Source organism: Periplaneta americana, chromosome 17, assembly GCF_040183065.1.
Source record: "Periplaneta americana isolate PAMFEO1 chromosome 17, P.americana_PAMFEO1_priV1, whole genome shotgun sequence".
Lineage (NCBI taxonomy): Eukaryota > Metazoa > Arthropoda > Insecta > Blattodea > Blattidae > Periplaneta > Periplaneta americana.
The window spans coordinates 58,336,055-58,353,908 of record NC_091133.1 but is presented as its reverse complement, the minus strand read 5'-3'; the positions used below and the strand labels follow the sequence as shown (position 1 = coordinate 58,353,908).

The window sequence follows — 17,854 nt, the reverse complement described above, 5'->3', positions numbered from 1 at the left end:
TGTCCCAATTACCGTAACTACACTAAAATATCTTAAAGTGAATTTCTAAAAAATACATACACATGATTACTTAAATTTAATAATCTTGCTTGCAATTCACACAAGTCCTTGTCTAAATTCAAGGAGCACTCCAATACAAAATACTAGTTAACTTTTTCTTTACACACACTGTAACATCTGTGGTCATATCACGTCTTATGATCTATGGGTATACCAGTAGGCTATTGTCACTATTATTGAGTTTCTCTTTTCTATTAATTAAAATTCTTCTAAGTATAGACAAATTGTAATAATAATTTTTACAGTATGTAATTAAAATAAATTAAACATTTATGTTAAATTTTGTGGAATGACCCCAGAGTAAGAGTATGTACCCTTTCTAGGTGTGCTGAAGAAATTTTTTATAAAAAATATATATATTTGTTCTAGCAATAAATGTATTATTATTATTATTATTATTATTATTATTATTATTATTATTATTATTATTATTATCATCATCATCATCATCATTATTATTATTTAAAATAACATATTATACTTGAATGGTATGTCAACAAAAATTACGATACATTCTGAAACCATGTAAACATATTCTCAAATATAGAATAAATGATTTTAAAAATTTAAACATGTACCAGTACAATTTTATTCCAGTACTATCAAACTATGTGCTATATGTTTAATCAAATGACAAACTACTGTAGTAAGATGGAAAATGTAACCATTAGTCAATTATTTTATTTTCTTAAGTAAGCTAATGCATTACACAGAAGTTGAATAAAGCTCAATATTGAAGAATAAAGAATTAAGAAAACAATCAACTGACAAAATTTGCTCTAATTCTTCTTCTAATATACGAATATACGAACCTTTATAGAAAAAAATATGTATAATGCTACCACAAAAAAAAAAAAGTGTTTACCAGTATGAATTATGGAGGCAAATGAGTGCAATTTTTTTACGAATGAAAATGGTTGATTCTGTTAACATAATATCCAGTCCTAAGAAATTGAACTATGCACTTTTATCAATTCATCTAATGTTACAAATCTTAATCTACACCTATTTCAGTGCATATTATTTGACTTCTAAATTCTTCTCTATTAAAATTTTGCATTCAACTAGCTAATAAAGTACAAGCAAAATGTCTAACCATGCACCAAGAAAGATTTATATAGCAAGTCAAATGATGTTAATAACATAAGTCATAATCATACAAGTGTTAAATACATTACTCAGCCATTTTATTCATTTTTATATCTGCCGCTAGGAAATATATGCATTTCTGTCCATTTAAATTAAAATTTACATTAAAACAATGTTAAAAAATTGATATCTACCTTCCTCTTAATTCTGTAGGCCTGATAAAGCACAATGGATATTCTGGAATATAGGCCTATATACATCTGAAATAGGCTTCCTCTGAGAAGGGAATAAAGCGGTCAGTACATCATCATACTACAGAATGTCCTAAAATAATGTTTACACTCTTTGGACTTCAATACCAGAGAAACTATTAAAGACAGCCTGATTCAACTGTTTGTGGTTGAAGCTGTAATGACTAGGTAAGTCGAGTGTGTAGGAGTACATATAGCCATTCTGCTGTTTTTAGTTTAGTTGCAGCCTGCTAGGCAGTAGGAATTAGTGTAGACAAAATGGCTGACGCGAACAAGTTTCTTCTGAGCAACGTAAGTGGATTTTTAAGTGTTTTTGAAAATGCGAGAACATGACAGGGGTGCAGAGATGATGGAAGACAAAATTCAAAACTGTACCATTATCACATGTAACAATTACGAGATTAAGCGACAAGTTAGAGAGGAAAGGAATTGTGTGTGATGTGAACAAGAAGAGAACGAAAACAAAAATATGCAAACAATGTTGCAAACTTTCACAAGATCCCCAAGGAAGTCCAAACAGCAAGCTTCGCATGGGTCAAGTGTAAGTACATCACGTGTACATGACATTATAATGCAATCAAAGTGGAGGCCCTACATTCCCAGATATGAATAAGGATGACTGAGATAGGAGTCTTGAATTTTGTGAGTGGTTTGTAAACAAGTGCAACAATGAACATTTTACTGATTTGAGTTTTTAGTCTGATGAGACAACTTTAAAACTGAATGGAGCTCTCAATCAACACACTGTGTACTGGATCAATGCAAATCCCCACAATGTGGAAGAACGAGTAATTAATCTTCCTGAGTTAACAATGTGGTGCTGTATGTCTGCCAGAGGGCTTCTGGAACCATTCTTCTTTAAAGGAACAGCTGCAGGTAAAAGATACTTTAGGAAGGGATTGTGTCAGCTGTTCACAACTCTACCCAGATGAAGACTGATTTTTCCAGCAGGATAGTGTACAGCCACATTACCATCAAGACGTACAGGCTCTCCTGGATGAAACATTAGTTGGCAGGTGAATAGGCCGACAAGGAAGTGTCTATTATCCAACCAGATCTCCCGATTTAACACCATTAGATTTCTATCTGTGGGGAATTCTGAAGAAGTGTGTACACCATAAAGCCACTGGCACTCGATATGATGAGAGATGCGATTGTGACTACCTATGAATCCATTCCAATGGAAATCATATCTGCTGTTTGTTGATGTTCTACAGTGTTGCAGACGACACATTGCTGCCAATGGCAGCCACTTTGAACACTTGTAACTTTAAAGGTTAGTGATATGAAAAGGGTCGTGCTTTCTGTTATTTATGTTCTAGTTATTAATGTTCAAAGAGTGTAAACATTATTTTGGGACACACTGTATTTCAGTCGCATATAACAATCCTTACAACATCCAACAGATTTGTAAAGTAGGGAGAAAAAAAGACATGTATTGCAGATCTATAGTGCAGATAAACCTGACTGTTAACTTGCAAATATGCACTCTAGAATCTTAAAATAGGAACAATGTGAATACTAATCTGCTACTCATTCTTTTGTCACGGGTAAAAAATTCCACCTAACGAGACAGGACAAACATATGTTATCAAACTAACAATCAAATAATAAAAAAATGACGCATATATTGAAAATATGACGGGGAAATACAGAATAACAGAACCAATTACCTGAAAAATGTTCGATTCCTACAGACTTTGTTAATGTTAGTATACCTTATTGCATTTGGCACATGAAGGAAGCATATATTATTTATAGGAAAATGCTTCTAAATACATTAAGACATTTTAGTTGTCAGTAGTGGATATGTTAAGGAATGTAAAATAAATATATAAAAATTCCATTCACAATGCTGACTACAAAAGCACATGCCTATTACAACAACTGCAGAAAATTATTTTATGTTCACGTTTGCTAAATAGAATTTATTACCAGTGATGAAGACAAGTAAGTAATATATCTTCTATTTCTAAAGCACAAGAAAGAATCTATTTATAATGTTGCTATCTCATTAACTACTACACCACTGTCGACAAATGTTAATTGCTGGCTTCTGTGTCATTGTAGCAATTACATCATTAGCTTAGAAAGAGTTCTCAATTAGTAATTTCAAAGAACTGTTTTGATGTAACAAATATGAAGTGATCTACAACTTCCATGAATACAAATGAAGATAAAGTGTGAAGAATACTTAATGTCACTTTCTGTAATGTTGCGATAATCTCCGGTCAATGGAAACATTAAATATTCTTCTCCCTGCGGTGACCAACTTTCAAAGTGGCTTTTCATATGGCTCAGGTAATTTTTCGGTTCCTTACTTTAAGCTCGTGATAGTGTTCATGCTAAGCCAGTAAGTGGCAGCATCAGTTCCCTTTGCGTAGAAAGTGGACATGAAGCACTTTTCCTGCTTGATCTTTAAACATAAATTGAAAAGCTAAATAATAAGAAATTCTGTACATTCAGCTCTGGCTTAAACTCCTGCAAAGACTTTCACACCCAAAATTAAACAAAGCACATTTTATCAGTATTCAGAAAGGAAGATACAAGAAATAAACTTAATTCATTTATTGATATATTATATTTCTATCTTTTCAGTTATATGTATATTATTAATATTAATAAAAGGGGGGATAAGAATCATATTTGGGTTTGTCTATTTATTTGCCTTCATTCTTCTTAATAAAATCAATACAGATATATCAAAGCAAAGAAAAACTCATTTTGAAGTACAGTTGACTGTTACTAAAATATTATAGGCCTCTATATTGATACTAAAGTCAGAGGGAAGTGGAACAGGGAGAGAAATATGACAAGAAAGCCCTTTATCACCTACCTTGTTCAACATTTACTTGGAGGATTTAGTGAAAAACTGCTTTCGGAACATGGAAGAGGAGGAAGAACAAAGTCGTAATATTTGTTGATGATAGGTATTGTTAGCAGAAAAGGAGATGGTACTAAAAACATGCTACTGGAGCTAAATGATAGCTGTCAGCAGTATGGGACGAAGATAAATGCAAATAAGACGTTATTGAAAGAAAAATAAAGAAGGTAAAAGCGCGAATTCGAAATGAGGCAGAACAACAAGTGGACAGCTTCAAATACTTGGGAAGTACAATAAGTAGTAACATGAGCTGCTGCCAGGAAGTCAAAATGAGAATACCAATGGCAAAGAAAGCTTTAACATAAAACGGATCATTTTCTGCAGAGCCCTGGAAAAAGAACTGAGGAAGAGACCAGTGAAGTTTTTGTGTAAAGTGAGGCATTACATGAGCTAGAAACATGGACATTACGACAAAGTGAAGAGAAACGACTAGAAGCATTTGAAATGTGGATATGGAGAAGAAAGAAGGATGTGAAATGGACAAAATAAGAAATGAAACTGTCCTAGAAAGAATGGGTGAAGAAAAAATAATGCTGGAATTGATCAGGAAGAGAAAAAGAAATTGGCTGGGTCACTGGATTAGAAGAAACTGCCTATTGAAGGATATACTGGAAGAAATGGTGAATTTTGGAACAGAAGAAGATGTCAGATGATAGACAACATTATGATAATTATATGAATCATATGCGAAGTCTAAGAGGAAGGCAGAAAAGAGGGAAGATTAGAGAATGCTGGGTTTGCAGTGAAAGACCTACCCCTGAGCAAAAAACTATCTTGCTTCACTTTGAAGAGATGCTTAACATCCATAATAAAGCAAGGAAGATACTAAACTTTCAGATATTGAACAATATTATTTCAATTGTATGTAATGTACGGTACGGTACGAAAAGAATGAGAGCAATATCAGTAAAGTAAAAATGCTCTTAAAATATGTATCATAAGACTATTTCATGCAAATTACTTCAGATCAAGCTATGAAAGATTTGATCATTCTAGAAAGTAATGTTACAAAATGAATCTGGCTCGTTAAAGTAAACACACAACTAAAGAGTATTATACTGAAATATTTAATGCAAGGTATTTCAATGTTTCAGCTTCAAAATTAACATTTGCGAAAGTTAAAGTCTTGTAATAAAGTATAAAGGTCTGGAATTTGATACAAGTCATTTCAAATTTGAAATAAATCTAAAATACAAAAGTATTACTCTAAAATAATTAACATTAAGAATTCTGGCACCTCTGTATTGAAATAATCATATTCACAAAAACAGATCAAATTTATCATATTGGACACAGGATCAGACAATCCTGAAACTATTATGTTGCTCAATTTTCAACCCTCAGATTTTTTGGGGGTGGAGATAATGGTCAGTACTTGACTTCGTCATTCACCCATATGAATCCAGTTGTGTAGACAAATTTACTGACAGAGTTGTTGCCCAAAGCTGCTCTATGCTACACCCACAATGAGATGGAATGATGGAGATTTGTTGGGATGCCAAAGAGGAACTGGAGCTCCAAGAGAGAACCCATGTGTTACCTGGACCACAGGCTTGCCCAACACAAGTCATAAATCGGGAATATGCCAGGGATCGCACCCAGAACACAGGATGAGTCCAGCACTCTAGCCATTGGACCAACATGATGGCTCTCTTAAATGTATAAAATTAAAAATATCTAAATTCTTAGCCTCTTATTTTACTTCTAAATAACGAATTGTACATAATTAGCCAAATACATAGAATTATCAGCTGAAGACTACAGTTCAAATGCTGATAAGCTCAAATGGAACTTATGATAGTGTTGGGGCAGGTCTTCTAAAAGTACTTCCGTTTTTCCTGCTATCAATCCACTACTCTTCAAAATTCAAACTAATCCTTATTATCCGTGCATTGTACCACCTTCCACAAGATACCAACTTCATTAGTTCCATGTGGTGATGACCAAAATCTCTGAGACCTGGACATCTAAATATTCGGATATGACGCCACACAAGCAAGCACAATTACTGAACTATGTAGAAATAGAAGTTCCATGCAATTGTACTGAAATTACCATATCCACGAACATTACGTCATTTAGTATGTAGTTCTTAAAATTGAGCTAGATTCAACAAGAATATTAATTAGGCTTGAACAATTTAATACAAGGGCTGGATAAAAAGTTATGGCAACACTGCTGTCACATGACGATGGTGCATTCGAGAGCTGCCAGCAGTGTGGACATGAACAAGGACTGTTAGATGAGTTAGTACAGCCAGCGGCGACAGTACTCTGTCAATCTACTGCAGTGTGTAGAATGTTTACTTTCATAGGGATAGTGCGAGTGCCCTAAGACCATGTTTACAAAACTAGAGCAACGTTCCTGCATCAAAATTGAAGTGGCAAGAGGTCGTAGTGCACAAGAATATTTTCAGGGACTGTGTGAATCACTACCATCTTCGTCCAGCACTCAGGAGAAAACGACGACACTTGGTGGTACAGAACCCCATCATTCTTCATGACAACGCAAGAGTCACACCGCTGTTGCTGTTAAGGACCTTTTACACCACTGGCAATGGAAGATTCTGTAACATCCACCATAGTCATCCAATACGAGTCCATGAGATTACTATCTCTTCGCCAAAGTGAAAGAAACACTGTGAGGGATCCGGTACAATACCAGAGATGAACTTATTCGTACTATAGGGCAGTCAATACGGAACATCAACAAACATGGATGCGCTGATGGTATACGATGCCTTCCAAACATTTGGCAAAAAGTGATGAATAAGGGGGGCGACTATATTGAAGGTACATAAATGTTGTACCCTTGTGAATAAAACCATATCAGAATTATCGAACTCTTGCCATTACTTTTTATCCAACCTTTGTATAAATATTAAATATAAAGCATAGGCTTATATTGATTACTGAGTTACAATGTGCACAATATTCAATGAAGTAGTCACACACATATTATTGTAAAAATATTTCAAATGTGTCAAAATGTCCGTTTTTGTTGAAATCAGGGGATAATTTTTTTTAACTTTTACTGTTACAATAATGTTACAAATAAGTTACATGTGACACGAGATTTCACTCCCATGGTGACTAGGTTGTAATGAAGATTGAGATTTTGATCTCTACAACGTTTCTCCCTGAGCTTTAAGGTCCATCCCCAGGGTAGTGTCACAAATATCTCAGAGGTTTTTCTACTCTGTTAGGTCCATTATCTGAGATAGCCATGCATAAAGGTAACACAGAATTAGCAACTCTTTCAGCTCTGAAGCAACACTAACTCGAGGATGAAACCTGCATGCAGTTTCGAAACATTAGAAAAAATGTCCATGACTGCAAAACAAAAAAAAAAAAGTCATCAAAATTAAAGAATGAATTTTGCATAAACACAATTTAAATATCAGTCTAGTATTACTGTGTGAATGAGACCAATTTAAGAGTCTAAGTTCAAACTGATTACTAATAAATATAAAAAGACCAAGTAAACATGACATGGAATAAACTAAAATGTCTGCTTCAAGTCTATACAAAATTACTCCAAATTAATCATCATGAAAGGCACATACAGAAGCAACACATCTCACTTAATCTCAGTTGACTTGCTAATTGAATGAAAAATATACTTCATTCTATACACGAATGTAAACTATAAATGCGCAACAAGTGATTCTGCAATTCTCTGGGCCAGTGATTCCCAAACTTTCTGATTGAGCAACCCACTTTTGGGCGAGATTTGTATTTGCGACCCCCTTCCCCTCACCTACAGGTTCTTCACCCCATTCAAAAAATACAAATCCCTATAAACAACTATAATTGTGTGTATGTATATAGTTTGAGTATGTTTAGTATGTATAATTTATCTGTTTAATCTATATAGTTTTGTGTGTTTAGTTTGTATAGTTTGCTTATGTGTTTAGTTTGTAAGTGTATAGTGTAAGCTCTATTGGACTGGCTCCCCAAGCATAGTAGACATTCAGTTCACCCTACACTACTGTAGGAGGCTGTTGCCCTTATGGGATTTCAGGCTTTTCATATTTCGTATGTATATATGTATGTATGTATATATGTATGTATGTATGCATGCATGCATGTATAATTTTACTCAAAATCTATGGATACCACCGCAAGTACGATTTTAAACAACAGCTTTTTGAGTATTTTCCGAAAGAAACTCGAAACAATTACGACAGCCACAGATGGATACTGAATCAGCTTTTAGACAGTTGCGTTCAAATGGCTGAAATAAAAAATAAATAAAAAAATAAAAACTTAAAGGGAAAAATTCATTGAAATACGTATCTCCTGATGAAATGTTGAAACTATAGCTTTTTTTTTCACAGATAATAGACAAGTTTTGTATGAAAATAATACCTCGAGCTTGCAAAATATTTCTTAAATTTTTTATAACATTTGCAACATCATATTTATGCAAAATAAATGTATCATATATGGTTGCCATTAAAACGACAGTGATAAATCTCCTTGAACTTGAAAATGATATCACTGTGTGTGTATCTAATACGTGGTCCAGATTTGAAAATCTACTTTCTGAAAAACAGCACATTTATCACATTAATTATTTTTTACTTTACAACTACCGAAATATTTATTTTTTATTTTTATTTTTATGTTAAGCATTGTTTATGTTTGTGTTTCTAAATACAAAATAAATGTATGTTCATCAGACGTTTTTGTATTATTTTGCAAATCATCTCGCGACCCTCCACCCCCCCGGTTCTTAGGGAGTCGCGACCCCCCACTTTGGGAACCACTGCTCAGGCTGAAGTAGAGGTATTATTTACATCCACTCAAATATCATATGTCGTATATCTTCACAGGAACTAAAAGACAATCAAATGTCCCTTCAAAAGCAGAAAATAGCTTAACACAATATATTTGCACACACTAACAAAAACAAAGCAAACCTATCCCATTACAGGGCCCAGGAGGCACTTAAGGTGGTGAATTTGTTAAGGTTTCCACCTCACGAGATTATCAGCACTGAATAGCAGTTGGCTCTCCTATGTAATGGCTTCTTTACCTCCAAGGAAATATACTTGGTACCCGGTACTCATTTCTGTTTGGCTTGGCTTGACTTCGCTTTTCGAGAGCTAGACCAAGAATGGGTCCTGCACTTACACTTACTTCGGCCCACTGTGCACCCTATATATGCGATGACTGTCCAAGACCGACAGGTGACATTCCTGAATCCGATTCTGACAGGTGGATCATCCTGTCTTAGCCCTGCCAGAGCCAGATCCCATCCAAAAACAATAAGCCCCAAGACCCAGAATCCCAAGTTCTTGCAATATCGACATAAAAAATTTGCACTACCCAAAGACTTCACCCAAGTCATTTTTAACTAGTACAGATGACAGATGAAGTAAGGAAATATGGAAAGGTATGGTGGAATGATAGAGGGACATGGGAGTACCACTGACCCCCACAAATTCCATTACAATCTGGCCAGAGATCAAACTCAGACTACCTGGATGGAAGACGAACGTGCTAGCATTTCTGGTAGAGGCTGAGTCAACATCAGGGCCATTGTGTGGCTGGAAGAATTAGATCAATTGAGAAAATTCACGAGATTGCATCAAGATTCGATTCAGTGTACATATTTCAGTGTTCAATCAAGTTCAAATAAGTGGAGACTGAATTTTTTGTGTACTGGTAACAAAAGTTCAAATGTACAACTGAAGTAACTTAAAGAGTCCTTCTTTCTTTTTGTTCTAGTTAACCTCCTCCTTTTCTACTGACTTAGAAGCCACTGTGGTGTTGGGAAGGCTATACAGCTATGGACCAACACTTGACAAGCGCACATTGAGGGCCTGCCTAGTCGTGTAATCAGCATGGGCAGGGCTACTAAGACAACAGAGGACAGCACATGACAAGAGACGAACACCCAATTCCAGGAATGGAAGATAAATCTCTTCCATGGCCCACACCAAGAACTGAATCAGGGCTAATTTAACAGCACGCAATTAAAATAATATATCAATAGTAACAAATTTGTTACTTTTCCCAGAAATTTCTATTAAGCAACTTTTAATCAAAATAAATTCTGGGTTAAGTTGGAACATTTCACGAAAACAGATGAGGAATATGTCTTGAACATACAGTGGAAAATCAAGAGAAATTATGGATTTGTTTTCCCTCTAATGGGGAAGGCAATAATAAGACGTCAGTCATGCATCTGAAAAATTTAAGGAAAAACCTTAAGACATACAAATTCAGAGAGACGTTAATATCTTCTATAAACAATAAGCACAGTGAATCACATCCTGTTGAACTTCCTGAATAGACTAGCTACAAGGAAGAGATCTATCATTAATTTTTCCCCAGTACAAATTTTATTTCCACAATAAGGAAAAATACCCAATAAAAGATTGAACTTGGGCCATTCCAGTATACAACCAACATTTTCTTCTACTTCTTATGTGCTTATGTACACATTATGGGTATTGAATTTTCCATTGCTAAAATATGCAAATGGAACTCCAGTGATACTTTTCTGACCTTCTACCAATACTGCACAAGTGTTTATGTGAAATGCACCTCACATCACTATTATATATGTTAACACAGAGAGCAGAAATATGTTTTAGTCTTAGGCAATGAAATCGCGCAAATGGATAAATTGTTTCTAAAAAGAAAAGATCATATGAGGATTACAAGACAGAATTATATAAAAAGAAAGGAACAAAGAAGGAAAATAAAATAAATACATGGTACAGGGAAGGACTGTATACTAGAAGTAAATGCCAATGTGCATTTCACAGATCAGAGAATTCTTTCACTAATCTTCAACATGTCTCTTCAGTTTACTGATAAATGTGCCAAGTTCCTAATTCTACCATAATTTTTCACTTCGTTTGTGCGCACATAATAACAATTAATTTCTATGGCTTACATTCCTTCTTGTAATTTCTTTACTGTTCGTGTCTCACATTCACGTAAAAGATAAATTTGTATCTTTTCGAGTTTATATATAGATTGTATATACTGGATCTTTACTATTAAAAAAAAAGTGGGGAATTTCACTTGAAAGCCAAAATTATTTTTCAGCTTAAATCTTAAAATCACACACCACTTACTGTGATGAAGCTTTTTGTGCAAATTGTTTCCATTTTCTTAATTATACGGATAGGAACATTTATTGAGAACCGCGGCAGGGTCATTCCATGATTTCGCAACATTTTGCTTTTTTTTTTTTTTTCATCTTTCTGCATTGGTAACATGTTATATATAATTTTAAAATTAAATTATTGAAAAATCTGAACTTGACAACATTGATTTATTTAAGACTGTCATTTTCATACTAATCGACAATGAAACATGTTGACTACGAAAGGAAGAAATAGTAATATTTTTGCATCATTTTAGGTCATGAAAAAGGGAGCTAAACATTATACACTTATTGTAACTTGAAATTTATCATATAATATGGATGTCATTGAGAGCATAATAGTACATTATGCAACGAGCCTATAATGATAGTAATTAAGAATCTAGTATGGATATTTATGAAACGAGCGCAAGCAAGTTTCATAATTTTCATACGAGCTTCTTAATTACCATTATAGGCGAGTTTCATACGACTTTTTATGCTCGACCATATTTCTAACTTGAAATTACCGGTATTCAGATGTATACATTTTATTTGTATCTGACAAGATCGGAAGTGACCTTGTTCTAGGTCGTGAATTGTGAGATGTGCGCAGAAGCGAAAGTATTGATTTTTTCTGAGGAACAATAATGTCATTGACCTTGACGTAGTCCCGTTAAACTTGATAATATTATAATATTATAACCTTGATTATTGAATTCGACATTGAAAAACGAGATGACAAATTGAATTTATTTGAATATTATTTACAATTAACGCTAATTATTATGGTAACAGAACATAACCTTCTGCGACAGTATTGAATTTCCAGCCTCCGTGACTTTTCGCTAATTCTCTTTCGATTGCATATCCGAGAATAATCGATACTTGCGGTTTTATAACGGTACAAAGCTGACTTGTCATTGGCTGAACACATGTAAGCTGAGTTATCATTGGCTGAAGACCTGTACTTTAATGAGTAGGTGTACTTTAATGACATGCATTAAAGGACTGCTACCAGATGTATAATTAGTACATTTCGGCATGGTCGAGCATAAAGCATATTTTCAACATTTATGGAGCACATATAACCCATGTTATGCTTTTGAAAACAGGTAGTGGCAATGGATGTTACATTAGTCATGAAAAACTGAAATTTTTCCAATTTTCGAAAAAAGTAAAAGTGAAATTGAAAAATGAAGTCTATAAAAGTTAGACCAATAGCAGAAAGAACAACTCTGTTAATGAAACTTGCTTCGAAAATTTCGCGTGAATTCTACTAAAAAAGCTGTGACTAACCTAACTTCAGATGCGTGACTAATGTAACCTTAACTGCGTGACCAATGTAGACCTAAGTTGTGGGCTTAGTGAACAATACTTGGTGTGCTAGTCAAAAATTGTAATTTTCTTCGACATTTGAGTTGGATGGTTAATATTAATAATATTTATTTCAGCTGTCAGAGATAAGACTTTCTCTTACATTCATTCTTTCAAGTAGACACATAAAGTTATATTTGAATTAAAAATATAACATGCCTATTATTAAAAAGTTGTAACAATAATAGTAAATGTTAAGCATTATAATTAGCTACTCAATATAGGTCGAAATGTTACGTTGATACAGAAGATAAGAAAGACAGTAGTCCTAATTTTATTACCGTAATAGGAATCTCGTTATCTAAAAGAAAATCCTGCTTCAATTATTTGCATGATTCTACATTTAAGTCAGTGTAATTCTTTACAATTTCGTTACTAAAGGAAGGTGGATATCTGTTCATAACCACCTATCAACCAAAATGCGTATATATCCTAGAAGGCTAACCAAATCTCAACTAACCACACCTAACCTGTCACTGATACCAGACATTACAGAAACTCGCTTTCTCTTTCTCTATGTGCCACCACTTTCACACCAATTTTTCATCCTTATTTCAGTGCGAAATTGGTACTGCTGCTCAATCTTTCATCTATTTACAGTACATAATATTTCATATTATGACGACTAGATGCCAAGTATGTAAATACATGCTACCTTTCTTTGATAACACAATTTTAAAGAAATACCTTAAGTCAGTATTAATATTATTTAATAAACATAAATATAACTCGCATATAATAAATATAGCTCACAAAGATCCCTAAAAATTTAGTATTAAGTTATTACCTACTTTTTCCATTTTATACCAGAGCATTTCCCTATTAATTGAATTGAATGCTTTTCTAAACCTATAAAGCACCAGTACATATTCAATATAGGCTATTTTTAGAATTCAGATATTATTTGTCATTAACATACCTTGGACAACTTGGAAGCTTCAATGAAAAATTATTGTACAACAACCAGCTTGCTTGGTACACTGATATTGGGTGATTGGTATGTTATGTCGTATGAAAGCAAGCACTATCCACATGAAGACACAATAATAACTGATCTTATCCAGAAGGAAGTGAGGGTTTTAGTGAGGATTGGCTGTAAAACGTATTTCAAGTGGACTCAGTCAAAGGATACATTATTTTATAAAGAAGAAAACATTATAAAAAAAAGTGAATCTTCCAATAGTTGCAGACGTTATTTTATATTTATTGATGAAATTTAAATAGGTATTATGCATTTTTGTTGTGTTATTTGTCTTCAGTCATTTTCTATCATTTAGAAAAGTAATTTATAGCATATTAAATGATCTTACGATACATTTTAAGTGTTATTTCAGAGTGCAGTGCAGATGTTACATTAGTCACAACACCTAAGTCAGAATATATTTTTTTTATTGTCTTATAATTTGCTTCATGTTTTAAGTCTAGGTATTAAATTCATTACTGAAAAAGTCAGTACTAATTTCAACAATATACACCATTATCTTTTTGTTACTGAACTTTTCCACTGTAATAAGCATGGCATAAAATGTTATATTTGACATATTAATAAAATGGTTAAGTTAAATTAAATTAATTTTTTTTTCCGCATTGTTGACTGTGTCTATAGCTTGAACTATATTCATAGATTGTTATTAAACAGTTAAAAGTGTTTATCCTTTATAAAATCGGTGTATATATAATCCCTTATCTCTTGAATGAACATTTCAGACATTTCAGTTTGTTACGTTAGTCACCATGGAATGACCCAGTAGCAAATGCCTGTTACCTGGCTGAGGAGCAGCTAGGCACTCTAGGCGCTAATACAAGGCGTGGGTGAGTACACACAGGCACATTACAACACATCTTTGCTATCTACATATCTGTTGCTACTAACAATCAATATTTTCAATTACAAACAGCTCTTTCAAAACTTCTGAAAAATTGTGACACACTGGCACTGTCAGTTATCTTTAATGTGAACAAGTCAGTGGCAGCTCGTGTGTTATTAAATTGGGGGTTCACAATGGTATATGAATAATAAAGAATAACTGTCTAAATGTTGTCCATTTCTTACATACCTTTAATTTCCAATAATTTAAGACAAATATTTTCAAAACATTGGAAATGAAAATAATTTTAAAAAGGTATGACACTAAATTTAAATAATAAATATGAGGACTACTACACGGAAAAATTAAATTATTGTAGTAACAATGAGCAAAAGCTTGCAAATCTCTAGAAACAAAAAAAAGTCGCAGGGAACCAAATATGATGAATACGGGGGATGAGGAACGAAGATCATCTTATTACAGATGCAAAACTGGCGTGCTGCAAGAGCTCTGTGAGCTGGTGCATTGTCGTCATGGAGCATCCATTTGTTCTCTGTCCAGAGTTGTGGTTGTTCATGTTCAAAATGGACGTATCATTATGCACAATTTGTCGAATTTTTTCGACATTTTCGACAGTGTGATCAGCCTGGCCTCTCGTCGTCCTCCAGCAATGTTCTTCCATTTCTGAAACGCAAATGCCACTCAAAACACCTCGCCTGATTCACTGCTTCATTCCCGTATGCTTACTTAACTTTCCATAGGTTTCAGTTGCCGATTTCCCGAAGAATTTGATGTTGGCAATCTACTCCAGTTTTGACTCCACTGTGATTTCGCAAATGTGCAGATGCACGTGCTAACAAAACCTGTGTAACATAGGTCTCAAGAAAGATAGCGCTTTGAAACTTTGTGTCACATCTCTTCAAAGTCGTCTAGTAGCACTGCTGTGTGAACGTGTCAATCACGTGATCCCTTTGCCCACAACAGACACAGTATCAGAATTTAATGATCACACCTCGTAATATAGCTAATATTGATATTGGTGTTCCTCAAGGTTCGGTTATTGGCCCATTGCTTTTTCCTGATTATGATTAATGATATACCTTTTAATCTTAACTGTGATTCAATTTTGTTTCCTGATATGTCCCAGTTTTCCTCTATGCATAACATTGACGATTTAAACCTTTTCCTGGAAACTTCTTTACATAATGCAGCTATCTGGTTTCGGTCTAATAGATTTAAACTTAATAGTAATAAAACTCAACATTTATTATTTACTTTGAAGCATGTACCTGTTGAACTTGTGACAGAAGTTAAGCTACTTTGAATTATTGGACACTAAACTGACCTGGGATGGACATGTTAATGATGTGTGTAATAGATTATCTCGTGTTTTATATTTATTATGTCATCTAAAATCTAAAGTATCAAAAGAATATCTTCAACAACGTTATTTTGCTTTCTTCCATAGTATAACTTATGGTAGTACACACATTTGGAGCAATAGTGCCAATGTTGACAAAATTTTTATTCTTCAAAAGGTCATACGTATTGTTTCCAGTTCCTCTTATGTAGCACACTGTCGCCCTTTACTCAAAGATCTTAACATTCTCACAGTTGTTTATCAGTATATATTTAATTGTTCTGTCTTACTAAAATTAATTAAATTGAATGTAATATAGCTTGTGAAGATATTTTCTTTGACTTATACATGACTGTCACACTTTTAACTACCTACTATCAAACGCAAGTTCAAATAATTTAATTATATTAGTGACATTGTCTACAAAATTATATCATTATTTAAAGAACATAAAAATTAGTAAAGAAAAACTGCAATCACACCAGATATTCAAATTTAAAAAATTTCATCCAGAGAAGCGGTGTCTGTGTTTCCACATTGGATGGCTATTCCTATTCGTTTCCGTAGACAATTGGTGCAGTGAGGGTCTCCAGTAACAGTCACCAAACTTCTACCAATTTCGGAAACCAGGTCTTTTGCTTCTTTACACCAGGAGCTTATTGTTTCAACAGCAAAGATGATGAAGATGTAATTGTCAACTAGATGTACATATTTATGCAATTCTTCTGCAGAGCTTGCGATTTTAGAAGCTGACGGCAAGTGCAATGGTGCTAAGGTATCCATGCATGTCGTATCCCACATTAGCGATTTTCCTCTGCTCCATAGGACCAAGGTTAATCCATTAGGGCGCTTTCCATCCGTGCAACTAATCCCAGTGGATTCTAAAATAGCAGGGATACCAGAAGATGTTAATGCTCTCTTGATTATGTCGTTAATTGTTGAATGTCTAAAAAAAAAGTCCCTTACTCTTGACACAACTCAGAGCATGATGACTTTAAGTGTCGAAAACTTCCCCACATACACATTTATGTAATTGGCAGATTTTGCATCCAAGACATAGAGCGACTGTAGTCTTAACAGATTTGTTATCCATCAGTGTTCCAATATTTGGGGAAGGTAGAGCTTGTAGTCAGGAACCCGCTTCTTTTTCTTGTAGAGCCAAATGTCGAGCTTGGTCTGTTTCTGATGTACAAGATGTTACAAGAGATTCTAAGATGTACCTAATAATAATTACATATTATCATCCCAACAATTCTGGATGTCTGAATGAGCTGGCAGATTAGAGATCCTGGATATATCATTCCAAATATCCAAAGCCTCCAGTAAATAGCAGATTTCGACCTCATCACTGAATGAAGGGAAAATAGATTTGGTGATATCGAAAACTCCATATGCAGAAGTCAAGAATGCCGGTATACAGATGTCACTGAGTTTTCTAATACCGAGACCTACAAGTCTGATAGGAAGACAAGCTTGTGTCCAACTTCTGTTCTCAAGTGTAGTATTGAGAATAGTTTCTAAACATTGTCGAATTATATCGTCTGATTGTTGGAGGAATACTGGAAACAGCCACAATGGAGTTGTCCTCATGAAATAGGTGAGTTTAGGAATTACGAAACAGTTTTTAAGAAGAAAATATGACATGTGAGGATTAAGAGACAATAGACGATCAAATAGCATTTTCAAAGCCAATAATTTCTGTTCAGCAATAGTTTCGACTCCTTCCAAGAAAACAGGAGAACCAAGGATGGTTAGATCAGACTTGGAAATTATCTTAATACCTGGTGCAACTGCTTGAAAAGCTGATACGGTTAAACGAGCATTGAGCGACTTCCGCCGATTTTGAAATTGATACCGATGCACTTAGGTTAGGTTAGTTTAGGCTTTTATTATCCTGTCAAGATGAAGGTAAAAGCGA

At 34.1% G+C, this 17,854-nt stretch overlaps 1 protein-coding gene across 5 annotated transcripts in view; it reads right to left on the bottom strand.

Annotated features, from left to right (window-relative positions):
• Crtc (CREB-regulated transcription coactivator) overlaps positions 1 to 17,854 on the bottom strand; it is a 208,639-nt gene that overhangs the window by 184,844 nt on the left and 5,941 nt on the right. The window lies entirely within an intron of this gene.